The 22,597-nt window shown below is 41.5% G+C and overlaps 1 protein-coding gene across 1 annotated transcript in view; it reads right to left on the bottom strand.

Moving 5' to 3' along the window:
* Window positions 1–22,597, bottom strand: part of snupn (snurportin 1) — a 48,032-nt gene extending 25,435 nt beyond the window's left edge. The window contains exon 1 of the mRNA XM_060914379.1: window positions 22,460–22,597. The gene's annotated coding sequence lies outside the window, so the exon portion shown is untranslated. The remainder of the gene's footprint in view (window positions 1–22,459) is intronic.

The following is a 22,597-nucleotide window of genomic DNA, read 5'->3' as shown; positions in this document are numbered from 1 at the left end:
TCTGTCGTTTTCATTGACGAGACGAAAAGGTTAGTGGGTTGGCTATAGGACTATCAAAACGCATGGCGTTTCCTCCAACGGCACGTGCAACCTGTCTGCCAAATGCTGAAAATATCAGCAATGCACCTGCATCCTGTCCTTGTTTGGCCATGCCCACCACCAGGCATGTCCAGGCACAGTGCACACTGGGGCAGCCACACAGTTCATGGACCATGGCAGCGGCAACGCCAGCACAAGGGCTTGGTGGGCGGAAAAGACGCGATGATTTATGGACATACTTTACACATAATCCAGCAGAAAATAAAACGGAATGCCTTGTAGTGGGAGACAGAGGTACACGCTGTGGCTATAAACTACATGGCAAGAATACGACCAACCTCAAGAAGCATCTAAAGGCTCACCATGCTGCTATTTCTGCGATGGTAAGTTAATGTTACAAGAAGTCCTGTTAACAGATCACGTATACGTTTGCTAGCTTTGGTTAATGGGTCATTCCATGTCAATTCACACACCCTCCCCAGTGACACCTCTTCAGTTTGCCTGATATTTATTTTATTAGTGCCTTATGATGTCAAAAGAAAGAATCCAAAATTTTAGCTTCCTAGCTGGAACGGTTTTTGAATTTTGGCCCTTCAAAGTTTGGGTGCCACGCCCACTTTTGGGGTCCGGGAATTGTACACTTAATTTGCAAGCATTTTTGGAGGCCCATATCTTTTGTTCTAAGGGGAATATAGACCTGTAAATTGCTACATCTATGTATTCTGGCCCTGTCTGATTCTGCACCTAAAAATAGCACAGGTTTACTAACTTTATAGATATTAACCCCTTAAAAGTGGATTTTTTAATGACAATTTTTTTGACATTTTGGGGGTCCATATCTTGGAAAGTTTTGATGTTGATGGGGCTTCAACTGATTTATCATCATATTTGGGAACTGTACTGTGTACTTGGAGAGTTTCAGGGCACTCAGAGCTTTGGTGGGGGTACAGGAGGGCCCCAAATATGGCTTTGGGACAAAATTACCGTTTGGTACGTCCTACTTCAGGCCATTAGTTGGCCATGTGGGCACATGATGACTGGAATGAGCCTTTAACCCTATCAGACACCTTTCCCCTTTTTACTAATTGATGTGCTAATTTTCCCCACATGAGTGGCTAGGGGCCCCTTCCCCTTTTCTTTAAAAAAAACCCAAAACCCTGATGAGTCTAGGTTTAACTTCCAGATCGGATGTCAGAACAAATGTAGTAAAGCAAAATGTGACAGATATTTGACCAAAGTTTAATATAAAATAGGAGAATTACATTGATCTTGCTCCTGAATTTACCCGTGATATGCACTTTAATGGCGAACACCTCCCATCCACTGCAGGAGACAGTAGCAGCACTGGGCAGCTCTTTCAGTGACCGGCTCCTCCATCTGCGGTGTGTTAAGGAGAGATACAGCAGCTCCTTCCTCCCTACTGCTTTGAGACTGTACAACCGGCACCTCACCAAGCACAGCACCAGACACTCCTCACAATAATCAACAATACTGTCCGGATCACTTCTACATCCATAGAAACCCCTCTGAACGTATAGACCCCCTTTCACTGACGTCACCCGAAACCGGAAGTAAATAGACCCTGCGCCATTTTGGAAGACCAACAAACTCGTGATTAGGGGGAAATAACAGCAGCGGTATGTGAACCCACGAGAATAAAGTGGAGTGGCAAACGACTTAAACAAACAAATCTGAGCTGTTTTATTTATGATTTAGTGGCCCAACAGTAGACTTGAAAGAAACCTGTGTGAGACTTGGCAAAAAACTGTGGATATAATGGATAAGTCTGTGCATGATCTGCGGACACTTTGAGGTAAGCAAAGGCAAGAAATTCAGATTTAAAACATGCTAAATTGGCCCCAAGTTGATAACTGTATGAGGAGCAAGCCTCCCAGACTTCTACAATTTAATAATAATAATAATAATAATAATAATAATAATTTAGGATGGTTTGGGGCTTGCTCGCTGCTGCCAGGTTGGTTGTTGAGTAGCCTGACTGTTTTTTTTTTTTCTTGCGTGTGGTATCATTGTTGACGTGAGGTTGTTTTTTGAACATGCCAATGCGGACACGATTTCCCCTGATGAGTTATGACTTCAGACGCGATGCGTGTGTGGAGTCCGCGTGATATGTGCGTAAGATAGGCTTCTCATGTGTTTGGAGATCCGCGCTCCGAGACAAGCGCAAGCGCCCCCCAAGGGAAAAAAAGGGACCCCCCGAAAATACCGGCATAGTTCGAACACTGAGTGTAGGCACTGGGTGTAAACAACAAATAGTTTACAATGTCTGGGTAGCAAACAGATGGCAGAATTGGTGTCAGGTCCTCCTTATGTTTCCATTCTCCCTTGCCGTGAGTCTTATCATATGGGTCAAACCCATCAATCACAGCCAGTTTCTGCACATACCGTGCCCTTTCTGCAGCTGGTAATGTACTCACATAACCAGAATTATCATCCATCGTGTCACTTTACTCTCGCTCGTACTTTGTTTTATATTGTGAGTGCATGTACTTGGTCTTGCAATATGGCGCCTAACAAAATCTCGCGGCGCGGTGACGTCATGTGAAAGGGGTCTATACTGTGTGCACTGACTATCAGTACTTTACAGCAAACTGCTGGCTACACACTGATAAAATGGCTCGTGCAATATCCTGACTTCAGTGTTTCCCACAGACCAGGTAGTAATTTGTGGTGCTCCACTGTGCCGATGAGGGAATCGTGCGCGGTGGTGTCGTGGCGGTCGGTGGAGTCGGTCATTGGGGTGTATGCAAAGTGTTTACAGCGGGCGGTGTTCAAACACAGTATTTTTCTTCAGCGTCACCTGCTGGGACTATTTTAAAGCTACAAGAAGCATTTGAGATTATTCAGTTCAATCTAAATTCCTTTAAGTTCTTTAAGAGAAGACAGCTAAAACAATTTTTTACCAGAACCCTGCCTGGTTTCATTCCTCGACCCAACTTTACATTACAGGGCAGGCCATTAGTTTGCTGGGCTTGATGTTGGTGGAAAACCTGTCTTTTAAATTTATGAAAATTACTCACCAAAATTGAAGTTAAAGTTTAGTTTTTACTAGAGATGCACCGATTGCAATTTTTTGGGCCATTTCCGATTTTCCATGGAGTGTGACCTGTCGATTCCGATTTTGGCCGATTCTGATTTCATTTTTTCAAACCACTTCACAGCACACACAAAGACTTTTCTTTTTATCTTTTCTTTAATAGAACATTCTGCCAGATTTTCAGTAATAAATTTTCAACACCTCAGAGGTTGAAAACAAACAAAAAGACATTGTTCTTTGTAAAATCTTTCTTCATGTTTGGTATTAACATATTAATTCCTGAAATAGGAAATTCACACAAACATTTTTTCTTTTCCCATCCAATATCTGGCACAAAAACAACTTCCCCCTCATATATTATTTGCCTACTGCTATGGAACACACTTTCATAAGCCTGTTTAGATCTGAAAACTTATGCCTTATAGAACAACCCGTTTCTTCATTCAGTATCAAAATACAAAAATAATTTCCAGTCATACCATAGCCATTCTATCATCTTTGTCAAATGTGTATTTGTAGAGTAATTTCCAATGGAGTCAAGTGCAACCAAGATTGTAAAACAAAGACATTTTTTTTTCTTTCTCTCTGTACAAATCTAACTAGATGTTTGGTAATAGGCTAACGTATTAATTCCTGTAATGGGAAATTCACACAACCACAAACATTTTCTTCTTTTCACATCCAATATCTGGCACACACACACAAAAAAAAAAATCACTATATTTGGATATATAATATATCCAAATATAGTGAATTTTTTTTGTTGTTGTTGTTGTTAACGGCACGCGCGCCGGAGCCAGTTAGGTGTGTAGGACTGACACTGTTCTGCGCAAGCGCAACACAATCGCACTAGAAAGCATGTTCAAGCTGCCAGTGTAGCTGCAGTCTTTTTAGTTGCGAATTACGAGTATTTCCACTTTCATCTCTATGTGATACACAAGTTTTGATCGGCAGAAAATCGGCATATTTTAATTTTGACCGGCCGGTCGCCGGTCATGGCCGATCACGTGAAAAATCGGCCGATTCCGATCGGCAGCCGGTCAATCGGTGCATCTCTGGTTTTTACCTTAGTTTTTTGCCTTTTTGGTGGCAATCAATCATTCTTTAGTTGACATTCAAGGAATAAATTGCAAAAAACAAGCTGGAGGTTTTTATTTTAAAATATTGAACTCAACACTTACCTCAACCAATACTAAAATGAAATAAATAGTATAATGTAACAAAATAATAATAAAATATAATTAGATGTAAGAAACCACTTAAGGTAACACCAAGGCAACTAACAATAATGAAAAAGCATTACCCTAATTGGTGCAAAGCCTGCATGCCCTATCAGAACATTTAATTCTGTATGGCTTCCTGAAAAAAAACCTCAAGTGCCCTATCATAAGGGAAGTCATTGCTGAAGCGGGATAATGCGATAAGGCCGGTTCCTCGTGTCAAGCTGCTATTGTCTGCATCAGAATTGGTTTATAGCCTGACTCAGGGATGTCCATTTCCTGTAAGCCAAGAAGGCTATGATAAAGCTCATCACGAGCACGACGTAGGCTACCTTTTAAAATAAGGGGTTGGAAGGCGAATTGGGAAGGCTGCGTTATTTTTAATTAGCCTAACAGGCCTACTTGCAGTCCGGGTATATGCGCAACGGCAGGCCTGTGTACACGCCTCCCCGTCTCGCTCTGTGTGCGCGCACACATGAACGAGAAGAAAGAGCACTATGAATGAACGGAACGATACGCAACAGAAATTTTTTTTCAAAATCGCAAGTCTGATTGTGTAGCAATAGGAATCCATTGTGTGGCGCTGCGCAACACAATGGTCTATGTATGGGAAACCCTAGACTTACTTGTGCAATACTGGTAATAATACCTGTGCAATACTTACACGTGCAATACCACCTTTGCAGAGGTGGAAAGTAACGAAGTACATTTACTTGAGTACCGTACTTAAGTACACCGAGTATCTGTACTTTGAGGTTTTTTTTTTTGGAAACTTATGAATTTAACTTTACTACATTTGAAAGGCAAATATACGTTTCACTCCACTACATTTCTATCAAGGTCCTCGTTACTATGAAGCAGCTTTGAACATGGATATTTTTTCTTTTTTTTTTCTAAAACGTGATTGTTTTTTTTCACAGGTGACACTTGGACAGTCCATCAATAATCACTAGGGTCACGTCACGTCCATAGACTGTATAAAATCAAGTTCAGTGATTTCTCAGTAGCGTTATTTAACACAATCAGTTGATGGCAGAATGGAAGGAGGCGGTTCTTCTGGGGAATGCACGCACCCATGGCCCATCAACCCAGGTTTCAGTTTTCTGAAAGGATTAAAGATTCGTTTTGTTTTAAATGCTTTCTTTGTTCGCCTAAAATGAACCACTGTTCATTTTAAAAGCACAGAAAACATTAAAGCACAATTGTCTGTGCTTTTAGAGCTAGCAGTAATGTTACAATAGCAACACAGTCTGGTTAGTCTGACTTTCTACGGATTTGCCCGCCAAGCTGCCATCGCCTTGTCCACGGCTAACGTTTACACATAGCTAGTTAACTTGGACACTGTTAGTTAGCATGTAAAAACAGTTACGCTAATATGAATAATGTTAACTTATCTGAAGTCCTTTCAGGAATATGTTTTAGCATAATCTTGCCAAATAAACAGAATGTAGAAATCTCTCTTTTCTAGTAACATTAGCTACCCAATATGACTGAGTTTGAAAAGGAGTTTGCTAGCATGTCAGGTGGAGTTTCACTGACTAGCTAGCTTAAAGTGCATATCACGGGTAAATTCAGGAGCAAGATCAATGTAATTCTCCTATTTTATATTAAACTTTGGTCAAATATCTGTCACATTTTGTGCAATTTTTTATCTTGCGTAATACCAGAAAAATTCAGTTTGAAATCAAGCCATTTGAGGCGAATTGGTCCGCCTCTGAAAAAACTTGGCATTTGGGTTTCCTGGGAAACACTGATTTTCGTGATGTCACGTGCGGGACGCCTCCCTCTGAATCCTACGCCAGCGCTGGTTTGTTTGAGAAAACGACCTGGTGGTTTTCTGCAAATTTCTTTAACGTTATCGCGTAATTATTAAAATGGTTAACAGATGTATCATAGGAGGGTGTAGCAACACCAATCTTGATGGGATTAGTACTCATGGTTTTCCAAAAGACTGGACAAAGAGAGAAATGGGAGCGCTTCGTGTGAGGCACCCAGAAAAATTGGCTACATGCTACAGACTGCAGCATTATTTGCGGTGCTCACTTCACAAGGCCCGACGACTTTGAGAATTATTTGCAGTGGGAAATGGGCTTCGTGAGGCAACTTGATCTGAAAAAAGACGCAGTTCCATCTGTTAGAATGCCCAAAGCAACACCGTCTCCATCTGTGTCAGCGTCACCAAAGGAGGCAGCCGTGTTCGTCTCCCCTGACAGAAGGTGAAGTGCCGCATCCACTGAGGCCCTCGAAGCCAAGGACCAAGCAGAGCCGAGAAAAAGACCAAGAAAATTGGCAATTCACAAGTTGACTGTTGCCAGGGTAAGAAATAATTCTGATATCTCGTTATATTCTTCATCCAAAGGTGAAGTAACATTGCACTCAGGCGACAATTCCATATTTCAATGCAAAATCGCTAGCTGCTAAACTTGGTCTACACAGGCTGTGCACTGAAACCATGCAGGGTCTCGCAGCCCGCTGGTGCTTCCGCAGGTGATGTCACAATTCTGGCTCCAGACTCCCTTGGGATTTTTCCAGACGCATTTTGTTATTTTATTTTTTTCTGCTGTAGACAGATGCCCTTGTGCAAAATTACCCTTCTGGATGAGTGTGTAAAGGGACATTCTTTCATATAAAACCAAAAAAACAAACAAAAAAAACCCCAACCCGAAATTCATTTTGTGAATTCACATTTCTGTCTTTGGTCACGGCATTAGGTTTTGTAAGTGTTGTGGCAATAATACAACAATGCTTTGACAGAAAATGTACTTTTAATACTTAAGTATTTTTAAAAGCAAGTACTTCAGTACTTTAACTTAAGAAAAAATTTGACTGGACAACTTTCACTTGTATTGGAGTAACATTTGACCAGTGGGATCTGTACTTTGACTTAAGTAATGAAGTTGGGTACTTCGTCCACCTCTGCACCTTTTGTAATACACTTATGTTAACTATATTTCTGCAAACCTGTTAATTTATGCAAATTTGTTAATTTATCATCTCTAAATTTGTAGTTCATTTCATATGGGTCCATCTCAGAAACTGGTCTCTCATTTGGGACATTATGGTCAAAAAATAAATTTTATAATTTTACTATTTTTTTTGCATTTACCCAACACTCAATGTTTCTTTTGTCATGTTTAGTAAGAATAAAGATAGTATCTTTATTCTTATTTTTTTCTTTATTTTTGTAATTAAATATTTATGGTATATATTTGTAATTATATATTTATATAGATATTCATCAAGTGTATATACGGTATATATTTTTTATAGGTGTATTAATGTAGTTTGGATTTCGGGGCAGTTAAAAAGGGGTGGGAAATTAAAAAAGTATTGTACTTCTTCCCACTCCTTTTTCAAACAATGTGCGATGTTTTGTAATGTCTTAGCTCTTTGTTATTTTATTTTATTTTTTCAATTTCTCATTTTCTCTCATTTGTATGTACAAATAGTTAAATTTTTTTATACATGTTCGAAATAAAAATAAATAAATCTTGCTTTATCTGGCCTCCACTGTGGAAATTTTTGATTACAATTCAAATGCTTTTGTAAAATTTATTTTCATATAAAATAACTACATCATGCACTGTAAAATATAATAAGTTGACTTTACTTAAAAAATATGCAAAGTCGTTGCCTCAAAAAAAGTCATTTATGTTGATTTAGATAAATTAGATTGGGTTAACTTATTTTTTGTGAGTTTGCAGTACTCAAATTAACTTAGATTAGTTTGATTACATTAACTTATTTATTTTGAGTTTGCAGTACTCACATAAACTTATATTAATTTGATTACATTAACTTATTTATTGTGAGTTTGCAGTACTCATCTTATATAATTTTGATTACATTAACTTATTTATTTTAAGTTTACAGTACAAGTTAATGTAATCAAAATTATATAAGATGAGTACTGCAAACTCACAATAAATAAGTTAATGTAATCAAATTAATATAAGTTTGTGAGTACTGCAAACTCAAAATAAATAAGTTAATGTAATCAAACTAATCTAAGTTAATTTGAGTACTGCAAACTCACAAAAAATAAGTTAACCCAATCTAATTTATCTAAATCAACATAAATGACTTTTTTTGAGGCAACGACTTTGCATATTTTTTTTAAGTAAAGTCAACTTATTATATTTTACAGTGTGAAGAATTAAAGGCCCTCCTTCACAGATGAGTGAAAATATTGAATAAAATTTCCTCTTTTTGATTGCTTGGGTTAAAAATGCCAAGTTATGATGACTGAATTGATTATTCACTTAAATATGAATAATATGATACAGTTTGGGTATTTGATATGGCGAAATAGGACACAATGGAAAAATCAAGAACACACTGGAAAGATGAGAATAATGGCGGTGGTAAAAGAACAGTGACTGTACCGGCTGAAGGTCGCGCGGGTCTCTGCTGCGGCGCGCGAGCAACAGGACATCACTACCGCACCGGATGGAGCGCGAGGCGGGGGCGGGGCAAAATGACTGGCCGTAGATTCTATCAAAAGTTCGATCTAAATTGACCATGGTTGCAAAATATTGGCCAAAAATGCGCAAACACTACGAAATATGAAAGTAAGATGAAAAAGAAACATTCTATTGCCTTATACTGCAAGACTAAAACAAAATAAAACTGTCAAAACTCACCTTTTCAGTGATAACGTCCGAATAGATCACCCGCGTAACAGAGAGACCGCAAATGGAAGCACGATCAACTTCTAACTGTTGTTGTGGAAAATTCCATTCTACACATTCAGATTGTTAATGTGTGTCCTTCCCCGCACACAAATAACACGCTACGGTAAAAAATAGACCACAACTCATTTTATAGCTCAGAAATTCATACAAGACCAGCTACCATCGGAACATATTCTGTAAGAAACATATTCTATACCTAACTTTCAGCTTTCTTTTTAAAAAACTAAATCGCAGATTTATAACTAAATGTTTATATGGCATAGTGATTTTAAGTTCCTACTTTTGGTGAGGTAGTGACCTTGACCCTGAGGCTTTCTGTTTAGATCAAAACACACGATCGTATTGGTTTTGCGGAAAATGGAGTTACAACGGTGAGCAAATATTTCGCACGATGTTTTATTACGGTTAGATTAGATTCACTTTATTGATCCCACATCGGGGGAATTCACGTGTTACAGTAGCAAGAAAATGTCATACAGATAAATAAAACTGAAATAAAAATTAGCCAAATGAAAGATTAAATACAGAGAGCTATTTGCATTATCTACAGTGAAAAAGTATAGAAATATTGCCTTATTGAGAGGCTCAGAAAAAAAAAATTGCACATTACAGGTAGACTGTGTATATAAGTATGTAAAAAATAATTTGAGACCTATATTATTGCACATAATTGCATCGATGAGGTAGTAGTGGTGAAGTAGTGCAAATAAAATGACAAACAGGTTATTGCTGCTACATTACAAGTTGTGGGTGTTATACAGTCTGACAGCAGCAGGTATGAATGACCTGCGGTATCTCTCCTTCTTACACCATGGGTGTAGCAGTCTGCTACTAAAAGAGCTGCTTAAAGCCCCCACAGCCTCATGTAGGGGGTGAGAGGGGTTATCCATGATTGAGGTCAGTTTGGCTAACATCCTCCTCTCACCCACCACCTCAATGGAGTCCAGAGGACAGTCCAAGACTGAGCCAGCCCTTCTGACCAGTTTATTAAGGTGGTGTTTACATTAGACCGTATCAGCGGATCATCAGATTAACGTTTTTAAAACGATTCGTGTGCACACAGCAACGCCAATACACGGATACGCTAATCACATGACTAATTAGACGGCACGTCACATGATCCCAGTGCATATCGGGCATGCGCAAGTCACTCACCACTTGCAAGTGGAAGGATGGCAAGCGAACACCTTCTCCAGCAGATAAACACACCTGGCTGTGATGTTCATGTTCTCACTGAGTTTAAGCGCCTGAAGGAGGTAAATAAGTTGAAATGTGTAAATAAACCTCAGTGCGGCTCAGCGCTTCCTCCTGCGCTCCAAATCACTCCGCCCTGAACAGCGAGTGCCCTCTGGAGGGTGCGCACTCCGGCCCTGCGCAGCTCACAGAGCGCGCGAGTGAAGCGCACGAGCAGTGATTCGGGACTGAGCCGCTGTGTGTGTGATCCCAACGCCAGCGAATCAGGAAGGTGGATGTCACAGTGACGTTGTCCAATGACGACGTCAGCTAGAGCTCAGCACAGCGTTTCCTCGTTCCTCAATGTTTACACAGCACCGGATCAGATACGAACTGGGTTGAATACGTGGGCCCTGGAGGATTCAAGTTGTTCCACCTGTGGAGTCGTTTCCCGGCGTTTTAACGTGCACGGACAGTGCATCCGTGACGAAAATGAGACGGATATGGTCTAATGTAAACACCACCTTAGTTTCTTCCTGTCCCTCTCTGAACTTCCACAGTGTAGAAAATCGCTGATGCTACCACAGAGTCATAAAAAGTCCTAAGCAGTGTCCTGCACACACCAAAAGACCTCAGTCTTCTCAGCAGCTGGAGACGACTTTGGCCCTTCTTGTACAGGACATCTGTGTTGTTTGTCCAGTCCAGTTTGTTGTTGAGGTGAACACCCAGGTATTTGTACTCCTCCACGATCTCAATGTCCAAACGTCCAGAATAATCAATGGTTATGATTATTCTGTGAGTGCACCAATCCTTAGGTGTATAAAGTTACAACTTAAAATACAATTAGTGATGACTGTAGACTTTTCAGTGGACTACAACTAGGCCCGTAACGGTACATGTATTCATACCGGACTGTTGGAAAACAGACCTTCGGTACGGTACAGTGCTGTACAGTCAGTTTATGTGTGTTTTTATATGCTGCCACTACATCTGGCTCTTTAATGGCCCTTTTCCACTACCCTTTTTCAGCTCACTTCAGCCCGACACGGCTCGCGTTTCGACTACCAAAAACCGGCACGACTCAGCTCGTTTCAGCCCTGCTTAGCCCCTAAAACTCGCACGGTTTTGGAGTGGGGCTGAAGCGAGCCAAACCGTGCCGAGTGAGGCTGGGGGCGTGAGCAGACACTCCCCTGTGCACTGATTGGTGAGGAGGAGTGTCCTCACACGCTCACACACGCCCCGTGAGCGCGCTGGGATCTGTAAACACCGCAAACCCGGAAGAAGAAGAATTACGAATTACGAGAATTTCTGAAGCCTTATGCGCCTCGCCTCATCTATACGCTCTTGCCAGTATCTGTTGGCGTTGTCGGCGACAACAAGCCACAGCACCAAGACCAGCAACACTAACGACTCCATGTCCTCCATGTTTATTGTTTACTATCCGGGTCGTGAGACTACCGCTTAAAAGATCACTGATGTCACTGTTTGCGCTGCTTAACGACATCACCTGACGTCCACCCACTTTCGCTAACTCCACCCAATGTGTCCACCCACTTCCAGCCAGCACGGTTCAGCGCGGTTGTAGTCGAAATGCAACTCCAACAGCCCCGCTCAGCTCGACTCAGCACGGCACGGCTCAGCCCGACTCAGCCGCGTTTGTAGTGGAAAAGCGGCATAATATTCATGAGGATACCTGTACGTGATTGGAGTAGTAAAGGGAAGACTCTTTAATATTTATAAAGAAACTCGTTCGTGATTCGTGCTCTTGTGACCATGTGGAGGTGTTGTATCAGAGAATGGTGTATCTGATTTGACATTATGGCTACTGCTAGCGACCAACCGGAGCTAGAAGATCCTCCCCTGTCGTTAAAATCTCCCGTTTGGGAACACTTCGGTTTCCCAGTGAAATACTGCAACGGAGAAAGACAAGTGGACAAAACGAAGACGGTATGTCGACACTGTTTTACTGGGGTTGGCTATTTTTCGGACAACACGTCAAACATGCTAACTCACCTGAAACGGCACCACCCAAGTGTTAAGATTACCGCGACAAGGAAGGAAAAAAAAAAAAAAAGGTAGTGCAAACGCAGCTGACTTCTGCATTCAAGCACCCTCTCCCTGGCAATTCAGATTGGGCTAAAGCCATAACAGCATCCATTGGCGTCTTTATAGCATCGGATCTAAGACCGTATTCAGTTGTTGAGAATGCTGGATTTAAACACATGCTAAAGGTGACTGAACCACGCTATCAAGTCTCCAGTCGTCCACATTTCAGCCAGAAAGTCATTCCAGACCTTTATGAACAAACCAAAGCTACTGTCATCGAAGACTTATCAAAAGCATGTGCGATAGCACTCACAACTGATGGATGGACATCCAGAGCTAACGAGAGCTATATAACAGTGACTGCCCATCACATCACCCCTAAGTGGAAGATCGCTAGCCACGTCCTGCAAACAAGGGCTATGTACGAACAACACACCAGCACAAACCTAGCAGAGGGACTGAAAGAGACCGCGTTGGAGTGGAAATTGGAGAGGCCAGGAACAACAATTGCCGTAACAACAGACAACGCCCGGAATATAGTAAATGCCGTGATTGAAGCTGGAATGGGCCCCCAAATTGGGTGTTTTGCACACACCATTAATCTCGCCTCTCAGAAAGCAACAGGTCTCAACCAAATAGCCAGACTGCTAGGTAAAGTGAGACGCGTTGTGTCTCTTTCACCGTAGCCCAACAGCTGCACACATACTAGAGCGCAAACAAGAGATGCGTAGTCTGGCGAAACACTGTCTTATTCAGGACATGACCACCCGATGCAATTCAGGTTATGACATGCTTGAAAGATACCTGGAGCAACAGGCAGCAGTCTACGCGGCACTGACAGAACAGGCTCTGAAGAAAAAGGAACTCAGCACCTTGTCTGACCAAGAGGTGAAAATGGCTGAGGAAGTAATTGTCATCCTGAAGCCATTAAAGACTCTCACAACACTCATAAGCACCGAAGCTACACCTTCAGCATCCATGATCCTGCCCCTCAAAGCCACAGTTCTCCACTCTATGGAGCCAAATGATGGGGACAGCACCACAGTCACTACGTTTACATGCACATAGAGAGAATCGAATTTCTGCCGTTGCTCGACTGAAATCGAAGTTCAAAATGCCATGTATACACCTTAATTCGGCTGAAATTGAACCAAACTTGATTTCTCGGAATCGAGCTACACGACCTAGATTATGCGATTTCTGCCGAGCTACTTACTCAGCGGTCTCAAAAGTAGCCGGTCACCGGCGGCAAATCGCCGGCTATGGCTTGTTATGCCGCCGGCTATTGTCAGTCGAGTCACAAAATTTAATATTAAATATTTCTGACAGCAAAAAAAAGTTGTGAACGTAAATTACATCCACTATGTCATGTATGTCCGTTGCCGCGTCAACTGTGTTTACATCCTCGACATGAGTGCAGCCATTACTGCCGCCTGTGTTGCCAGATTGCGCGTTTTCCTGCCCAATTTGGGCGGTTTTAAGTGCATTTTGGCGGGTTTTGAACATATTTTGGGCTGTAAAACGTCAGCAGTATCCGGCAACATATTTTTTTACTTAATACAAGAAATTAATGGATGCCAACGTTTTTGCCAAAATGGTATTTTATTTTCCACTGTTTAGGCAGCTTCAGCATCATACTGTGAGATTCTGTTCAAATTGTTTTTTTCTTCTATGAAGCCTGAGCCATTTATTTTATTAGTTTATAATTATTTAATTTAGTCTTCGGGAGAGACTACCTGCACACAGTACTAGTATTAGTTTTTTTTTTTCTTCCATGAAAGCTGAGGCATTTATATTATATTTTAAGGTAACTTCATGTTGTGCTGTGAGGTTCTCTGCACTTTAACTTTTGAACCAACAGGAGCATTTGGATAAGTAAAGCCTATTTTTCTGCATTTTTGTAGTCCTGGTAATCTTTTATATTGGTAAAGTTGTTTATAGGACCATTTCTCAGTGTCTTTGTTTTTTTTAATCAATAGTTTTTCAGTAATAACTTAATATTTAACATATCACTCAATTTTAAACAACCCCCGCGCCTCCCCCATGGCTTGCCCCCATAGTCGCCAAAATTTCTGTGGGAAACACTGGCGTGCGTAACAACGCTAATCAAGCTTAAGCTAGACGACCCGCCTCAAATACCCGTCCCGGGTACGTTATCCCAATTTTAGATGACCTGTTCCAAACCATCCCGCCCCATGAAAAATTCGTACTTGCATATCTCTCTCATATATATCCCTGCACGCTTTGCGTGCATTATGTCTGCCGCTGGCAGACATTTTACCATTTTGCACCCGGCTGTAAATTATTTGTACCCTGCTATTCTCCCAAACTTTGAAGCCCCTGCCTAGTGCATGTAAACCCTATTGAGCTACGTATTCGAGCTACTTACTTCAGCACTGCCCCTTCCGGAAGTGACGAGTGACGAGACCACAAGCGGGAAACACAACAGCCTCGGTCGGCATGACAACGAATCATGACAACGGCATGAATCTTTTCTTTTTGTGGCATTGTCTCGTCTCGTCTTCTTCCGCTTATCCAGGACCGGGTCGCGGAGGCAGCAGTCTAAGCATGGAAGCCCAAACTTCCCCTTCCCCAGACACCTCGGCCAGCTCCTCGGGAAGAACACCGAGGTGTTCCCAGGCCAGCCGAGAGACATAGTCCCTCCAGCGTGTCCTGGGTCTTCCCCAGGGCCTCCTCCCGGGGGGACATGCCTGGAACACCTCCCCAGGGAGGCGTCCAGGAGGCATCCGAAAAAGATGCCCGAGCCACCTCAGCTGGTTCCTCTCGATGTGGAGGAGCAGCGGCTCTACTCCGAGCTCCTCCCGAGTGACTGTGCTTCTCACCCTAAGGGAGCGCCCAGCCACCCTGCGAAGGAAACTCATTTCAGCCGCTTGTATCCGCGATCTTGTTCTTTCTGTCATTACCCAAAGCTCATGACCATAGGTGAGAGTCGGAACGTAGATCGACCGGTAAATTGAGAGCTTCGCCTTTTGGCTCAGCTCCTTCTTCACCACGACGGACCGGTAAAGCGACCGCATCACTGCGGAGGCTGCACCGATCCGCCTGTCGATCTCACGCTCCATCCTTCCCTCACTCGTGAACAAGATCCCGAGATACTTAAACTCCTCCACTTGAGGCAGGACTTCTCCACCAACCTGGAGAGGGCAAGCCACCCTTTTCCGGTCGAGAACCATGGCCTCGGACTTGGAGGTGCTGATTCTCACCCCAGCCGCTTCACACTCGACTGCAAACCGCCCCAGTGCATGCTGAAGGTCCTGGTTTGAAGAAGCCAACAGGACAACATCATCCGCAAAAAGCAGAGATGAAATCCTGTGGTTCCCAAACAGGATTCCTTCCGGCCCCTGGCTGCGCCTAGAAATTCTGTCCATAAAAATTATGAACAGAACCGGTGACAAAGGGCAGCCCTGACGGAGTCCAACATGCACTGGGAACAGGTCTGACTTACTGCCGGCAATGCGAACCAGACTCCTGCTCCGTTCGTACAGGGATCGGACAGCCCTTAGCAAAGACCCCCGAACCCCATACTCCCGAAGCACCCCCCACAGAATACCACGGGGGACACGGTCGAATGCCTTCTCCAGATCCACAAAGCACATGTGGACTGGTTGGGCAAACTCCCATGAACCCTCGAGCACCCTATGAAGGGTATAGAGCTGGTCCAGTGTTCCGCGACCAGGACGAAAACCGCATTGTTCCTCCTGGATCCGAGGTTCGACTATTGGTTGAATTCTCCTCTCCAGTACCCTGGAGTAAACTTTCCCTGGGAGGCTGAGAAGTGTGATTCCCCTATAATTGGAGCACACTCTCCGGTCCCCTTTCTTAAAAAGAGGGACCACCACCCCAGTCTGCCACTCCAGAGGCACTGTCCCCGACCGCCACGCGATGTTGCAGAGGCGTGTCAACCAAGACAGCCCCACAACATCCAGAGACTTGAGATACTCAGGGCGGATCTCATCCACCCCCGGTGCCTTGCCACCGAGGAGCTTGCAAACCACCTCAGTGACTTCGGCTTGGGTAATGGACGAGTCCACCTCTGAGTCATCAGCCTCAGTCTCCTCAGTGGAAGACATGACAGTGGGATTGAGGAGATCCTCAAAGTATTCCTTCCACCGCCCGACAATGTCCCCAGTCGAGGTCAACAGCTCCCCACCCGCACTGTAAACAGTGTTGGCAGAGTACTGCTTCCCCCTCCTGAGGCGCCGGACGGTTTGCCAGAATTTCTTCGAGGCCGACCGATAGTCCTTCTCCATGGCCTCCCCGAACTCCTCCCAGTTCCGAGTTTTTGCCTCCGCAACTGCCCGAGCTGCAGCACGCCTGGCCTGCCGATACCCGTCGGCTGCCTCAGGAGTCCCGGAGGTCAACATGGCCCGATAGGACTCCTTCTTCAGCTTGACGGCATCCCTTACTTCCGGTGTCCACCACCGGGTTCGGGGATTGCCGCCACGACAGGCACCGGAGACCTTGCGGCCACAGCTCCGAACAGCTGCATCCACAATTGGCAGTGGCATTGTTTGCACTGTTAAAATTTAGCTCACTTACTGTATCACCAAATACATCTGTCCAGCTGTTGCATAGCTGTGAATTGTGTACATGAACAAGTCACTGTATTTATTTTTTATATATATATATATATATATATATATATATATATATATATATATATATATATACACACACACACACAACATCTGAAGAATGTCAATAAAAACAAAACAATTGAACTTTGTGTGTTTATTAAGACATAAGTTAAATTGTAAGCAGCAAAAAATGGACTTTAGAAAAATATACAATTGTGCAAAATAAGTTGTCTTACAAAACAGTGGTCTGCGCAGGACAGTTTGTAGCCATACAGTCTGTTAGAGCAAGCCTAACAGCTTGAGCATGGAACTGGTGAACACGGAACTGCCAGTGTTGCCAGATTGGGCGGTTTTAAGTGCATTTTGGCAGATTTGAACATGTTTTGGCTGGAAAACGTCAGCAGTATCTGGCAACACTGCTGATAACTTTGTTTATACTCTTGAATAGCTCTTCTTCATGACGACAACCAGAAGTGTACCAACACGATGGGGCGTGTAGCGCCACTTGTGGCTCGGGTGCACAATATACCTCACACAATAGCTCGATTTCCTTGTGTGCATGTAGGATTGGATTTCTCTGGCACCCCTGCTGGGACCCTTAGCTCGATTACCGACAGTAGCTCGATTTGGATGTGCATGTAAACGCACTGACTGACCCAAGTCAAGGCTGCCATCAGGGAAAACCTGGAGGACAGGTACTCCTCTTGTCAAGACTTCCTCCACAAATGCACAGCACTTGACCCGAGGTTTAAACCTCTTCCTCATGTGGATGATGCCTGCCATGACAGGATCTACAACAGCCTCATCACCGAGATTGTGGCCATGGAAGAAGAGGTATTGTAATAATAATAATAATGTGCATAAAATACCTTTCACAATTTTTTTAAACAAATACTTGCTAAGTTTATTTGTATTAAAAATATTTGTACTTTTATTTATTTTACAGCATGAGGAGGCCAAAGGGACAGCAGCAGCCGCTTCATCCGCACACACAGGACACCCAGAGGCATCTGAGTCACCTCCTCCAGTCAAGAGGTCAGCGATGGCCGAACTGTTTGATGAGCTCTTCCAGACTCAGGTAAGAGACAAGGATACTTTGCAGCTGGTCAAAGAAGAGGTTGCTGCATACAAGGCAGTGAGCAGTATCTCAGTAGACTCAGACCCACTTCTGTGGTGGAAGACCAATGAGCCCATATATCCCCTCATTGCCAAGCTGGCAAAGCGCTACCTTGCCATTCCTGCTACCTCGGTCCTTAGCGAGAGGGTATTTTCAACCGCTGGGGACATTGTAACTGCCAGCAGATCTGCCCTCACAGCGGACAATGTGGACAAACTTATTTTCCTCGCAAAAAATATGAAGATGGAGTAAAATTGCTTACTGGAATACTGGAACTGAGTGCTGCACTTTACATGTTGAAAACTTTTGTTTACTGTTTAAAAGGAATTCATTACTTTTAATTTCAAACATTGGTGGTTAATCATTTGAGAATATTTCATTTAATTTACTGGTACCAAGCAGCACTTTGAATTTATTTACTGTTTCTTTTTGTATATTGACAATTTTGTGGTCTAATAAACAACGTGCTGAGGAAGAAAATGGTTTTGCATTTTGTTCCCATACTGTACCGAAAATTAACCGAACCGTGACCTCAAAACCGAGGTACGTACCGAACCGTGATTTCTGTATACCGTTACACCCCTAACTACAACCTTTTTAAGGGAATGCGATGTAGTCAACCATTTATCATGTCCCAGATCAAGCCGCCATTTTCCCACAAATTTGTAGAATTTTTGCCAAATTCTGAATAGAGTATTCACATCAAAGATTTAGTTTTATCTGTATTGTTTCTTTCATCATTTTATTTCAAATTAAAACCAACATCACCATTCAAAACTGTATAGTTTATTGACTGGGTATATTTAGTGGGTTCCCCCCACAGTACCCATGTCACGGTCTGATCGTGCGCTGGTATAAATTTACCATGCGCAGACCGATTTTTTTTTCCCCCCGGTCAACTTCCGAGAAGTCTAAATTTACCATTTCTTGCTGCGATTTTGTACCGAGCATTTCAACACATTTATGGACTAACAGAACGCGAATTGTGACTACAATTGTGAGATTTGATTATCAGTAGACAAGAATTGTTTGGATTGAATTTTATTAGTATATGTGTAAATGAAGTTAATAAAGTTGTTCAAAACACTTTACATTCTGACTTCGTTCTTTCATATATACTTAAACAAATCAATATTCATGAAGATAAAGTTCATCATTCCTGGCTGCTGCCTGGTCCTGATCAGCCTACTTAGTGCATAAACTGGAACTAAAACACGGGTCATTCATTCATTCATTAAGATAAAGTGAAAATAATTTATTTGTGGATCAAGTATGAACGTAAATCCCATATCATATTGGGCTGGTAAATTCTGACTAGGCCCAATGACAGGAGTCTAATTATACCAGGTTGATAAATTTGAGAGAATAACTAAATTATTATGATCATGAGGAGTCTTACTTAAACAAATCAATATTCATCAAGATAAAGTGTAAATAATTCAAGTATGAACATAAATCTCATATTAGGCTGGCAAATTTAGACTAGGCCCAATTATACTAAGTTGGTAAATTTATACTGTGGTAAATTCAGACCGTGGCTGCTACAGTTTAAATTTACCTGGTAAATTCAGACCGTGACACCCAGTTAAGTTCACTCCACTCCTAATGGCTTCCTATTGGACATAGTGCACTACCTAGAGTGTACAAACCCATATTTTAGACCAGTGCTCTCTTTATTAGGGGTTGTTTTACAAAGTTTGTGTCACAGGGGTTCAAAATTCAAATAGATTCAAACTGGTTCTTGGACCAGTTTTTAAGTGAAGGACAAGTTAAAGAACAGATTTCAGTAATTTTTTGACATATGAGCAGTGACGGGAATAACGGCGTTAGAAATAACGGCGTTAGAAATAACGGCGTTAGAAATAACGGCGTTACTTTTTTTAGTAACGAGTAATCTAACTAATTACTTTTTACATCGTTATAACGCCGTTCCCGTTACTTACAATAAAATACTATGCGTTACTTTATTAAAGCTGTTCTCATCTGGCACGCTGCTCATTCAGCCTTTCTTTCCTCTGCTTTCGTGTGGGGCGGGGAGACGCGAGACAACGGCACAGTAAGCCAATCAGAGTAGATTTGGACAACAGACGTAGGTAGGCCACGCCTACTGCACTACTGCGCGCTCTTTCAATCAGAAGAGCCAGCGATGGCGAGCGGTCAGCCCAGCACTGCGCTTTCACACTGGAAATACAGCCAGGACTTTTCATTACTTGAAATAAAAGGCAAGAGTGTTTACGTGCAATGCACATTATGTCGAGGAACAAAGCGTTTGTCCTCGTCAGTGGCCAGTAATTAGTAACAATTTTAATAACTACAAAAATATATTACATTTGATAGATGTCTTCTCACATTGTCCCACAAAAATATTAATATAGTGTAGATAACGTTACTAATTGGTTCTGTTAAGTGTCCATTTCAGTCATTAAACACATTTAACATTCACTTTTATTATGATTACACTAATTGAATTTGATTTTTTTTTGAGGGGGAACAAAATCTCATCTCATTATCTCTAGCCGCTTTATCCTTCTACAGGGGCTCCAGCTTGCCTGCGACCCTGTAGAAGGATAAAGCGGCTAGAGATAATGAGATGAGATGAGGGGGAACAAAATGTAACGGAATAATTACTTTCCCTGGTAATTAGTTACTTTTATGACAAAGTAACTCCGTTACTAACTCAGTTACTTTTTGGGAAAAGTAACTAGTAACTATAACTAATTACTTTTTGAAAGTAACGTGCCCAACACTGCATATGAGTGATTCCACGCTTATGGGTACTGAAATGGGGACATGAACTTATTTTTAAAAATTCACCTAAAACCATTTCTTTTTTTACCATCAGGTCACAAAACATGTAATCTTTAATGAATGATATGTTAAAAGATAACTTTAATTTTCTGAGATGTAATAAAAACATTTATATGCCAAAGTCAGAACGTAACAGAAGTGTTGTGGACATATATATTCTCAATTTTAACAATGTAGAATTACTTTTTGAAACATAGGAAGGTGATGTTTTAGCAAATATAATTAATAAACATGTGTAGTAGAATAAACATACACATTCTTTCAATAAGATTAACATGGTATAGAGCTAGATTGTAATTAATTTGTAACAGACGCGAGATGGACAATCGTAACAGAAGTAATGGAACAGACATCATTTTGGAACTCATAGGCTTGACTGTGGCATATAAATATGTTTTTATTACATCTCAGAAAATTAAAGTTATCTTTTAACATATCATTCATTAAAGATTACATGTTTTGTGACCTGATGGTAAAAAAAGAAATGGTTTTAGGTGAATTTTTAAAAATAAGTTCATGTCCCCATTTCAGTACCCATAAGCGTGGAATCACTCATGTGTATGGTAGTTTTGTGTAATCTGCTGTAAGATGGGAGAAACAAATGAAGTGATTCTCAGAGAGGACATTTTTTTTTGGACAATTCAGAATCCACTGCTTCCATAGTGCTTTTAAATAGAAGGCTGTAAGCTTTGTGTTAGTTGTCTCTAATGTTTATGTCCCAATATCTTGACCACATTTTAGGATGAAAATAATCACTTTAGATATTTTATATTGAAAAATTAGCTGTCTCGGAGAGGACATTTTTTTGACACAATTCCATACTAATTTGATCAAAATAGTCTGAAAACTTACTGGCATTCAGCATTAAAACTTAACTATGTTTCCAATGATATGGAACCAAATATGTGTTTTATGGTATAAAGAATGATGTAAGTGCATCCCTTTTGGAGCTACCTGGGGTCAAAAAGCACTTTTTCTAAATGACACGAGTAATTTTGCTAAAAATATGACATATATTGCCAAACATTCACCAAAAATAACGTTATCACCAAAGTTTCTTTTTTGCATGGTAAATAGAGCGATCACAGGGCTACAATAAACAACCAAGTTTATTTAGTCAAGCCTTTTGATATAAGTATTAAATGTGATTTTTAGCTTAAAACTTAACCAGCACTTTAGCTAACGTTACCCTGCACTGCAAAAAATGATCTCTTGTTGAGAGAAAATCTCTTTAATATGGGTGAATTTATCTATTATTTCTTATTAGAAGTTTACTAGAACTCAAATATCAGATTATTTAGCTTACTTTGAGATGTTTTTACTAATTTCAAGCCTTAAATTTTCTTATTCTATCGGCAGATAATTTTGCTTCTTTCTAGAATTGAGTGTTTAAAATGAGCAAAATTATCTGCCGATAGAATAAGAGAATTTAAGGCTTGAAATTAGTAAAAATGTCTCAAAGTAAGCTAAATAATCTGATATTTGAGTTCTAGCAAACTTCTAATAAGAAATAATAGATAAATTCACTCATATTAAAGATATTTTCTCTCAACAAGAGATCATTTTTTGCAGTGTGTCAGTTAAAAATGATCATATACAGTAGAGAACACAACTTGCCAGAAAGCTAACAGGCCTAGCCACGTACCGAGGTTAACATGTGGACATGCTAACTATCATATTTCCGGGATAACGGGATTCAAACCTGTTACCTCAGATGCAGTACCGCTGCTGTTGCTTCTGCTTCTGCTCCAGGTCCGGACTCCTGACTCGCAATCTCCTTCTCTTATGTTCGCGCACTACACACTGAAGTGAAAACCCAGCTTCTACGCTACACATGCGCACTACGC

This window comes from Neoarius graeffei, chromosome 2, assembly GCF_027579695.1.
Source record: "Neoarius graeffei isolate fNeoGra1 chromosome 2, fNeoGra1.pri, whole genome shotgun sequence".
Lineage (NCBI taxonomy): Eukaryota > Metazoa > Chordata > Actinopteri > Siluriformes > Ariidae > Neoarius > Neoarius graeffei.
Note: the sequence above shows the minus strand (reverse complement) of the source record. Positions and strands in the feature narration are given on the sequence as shown.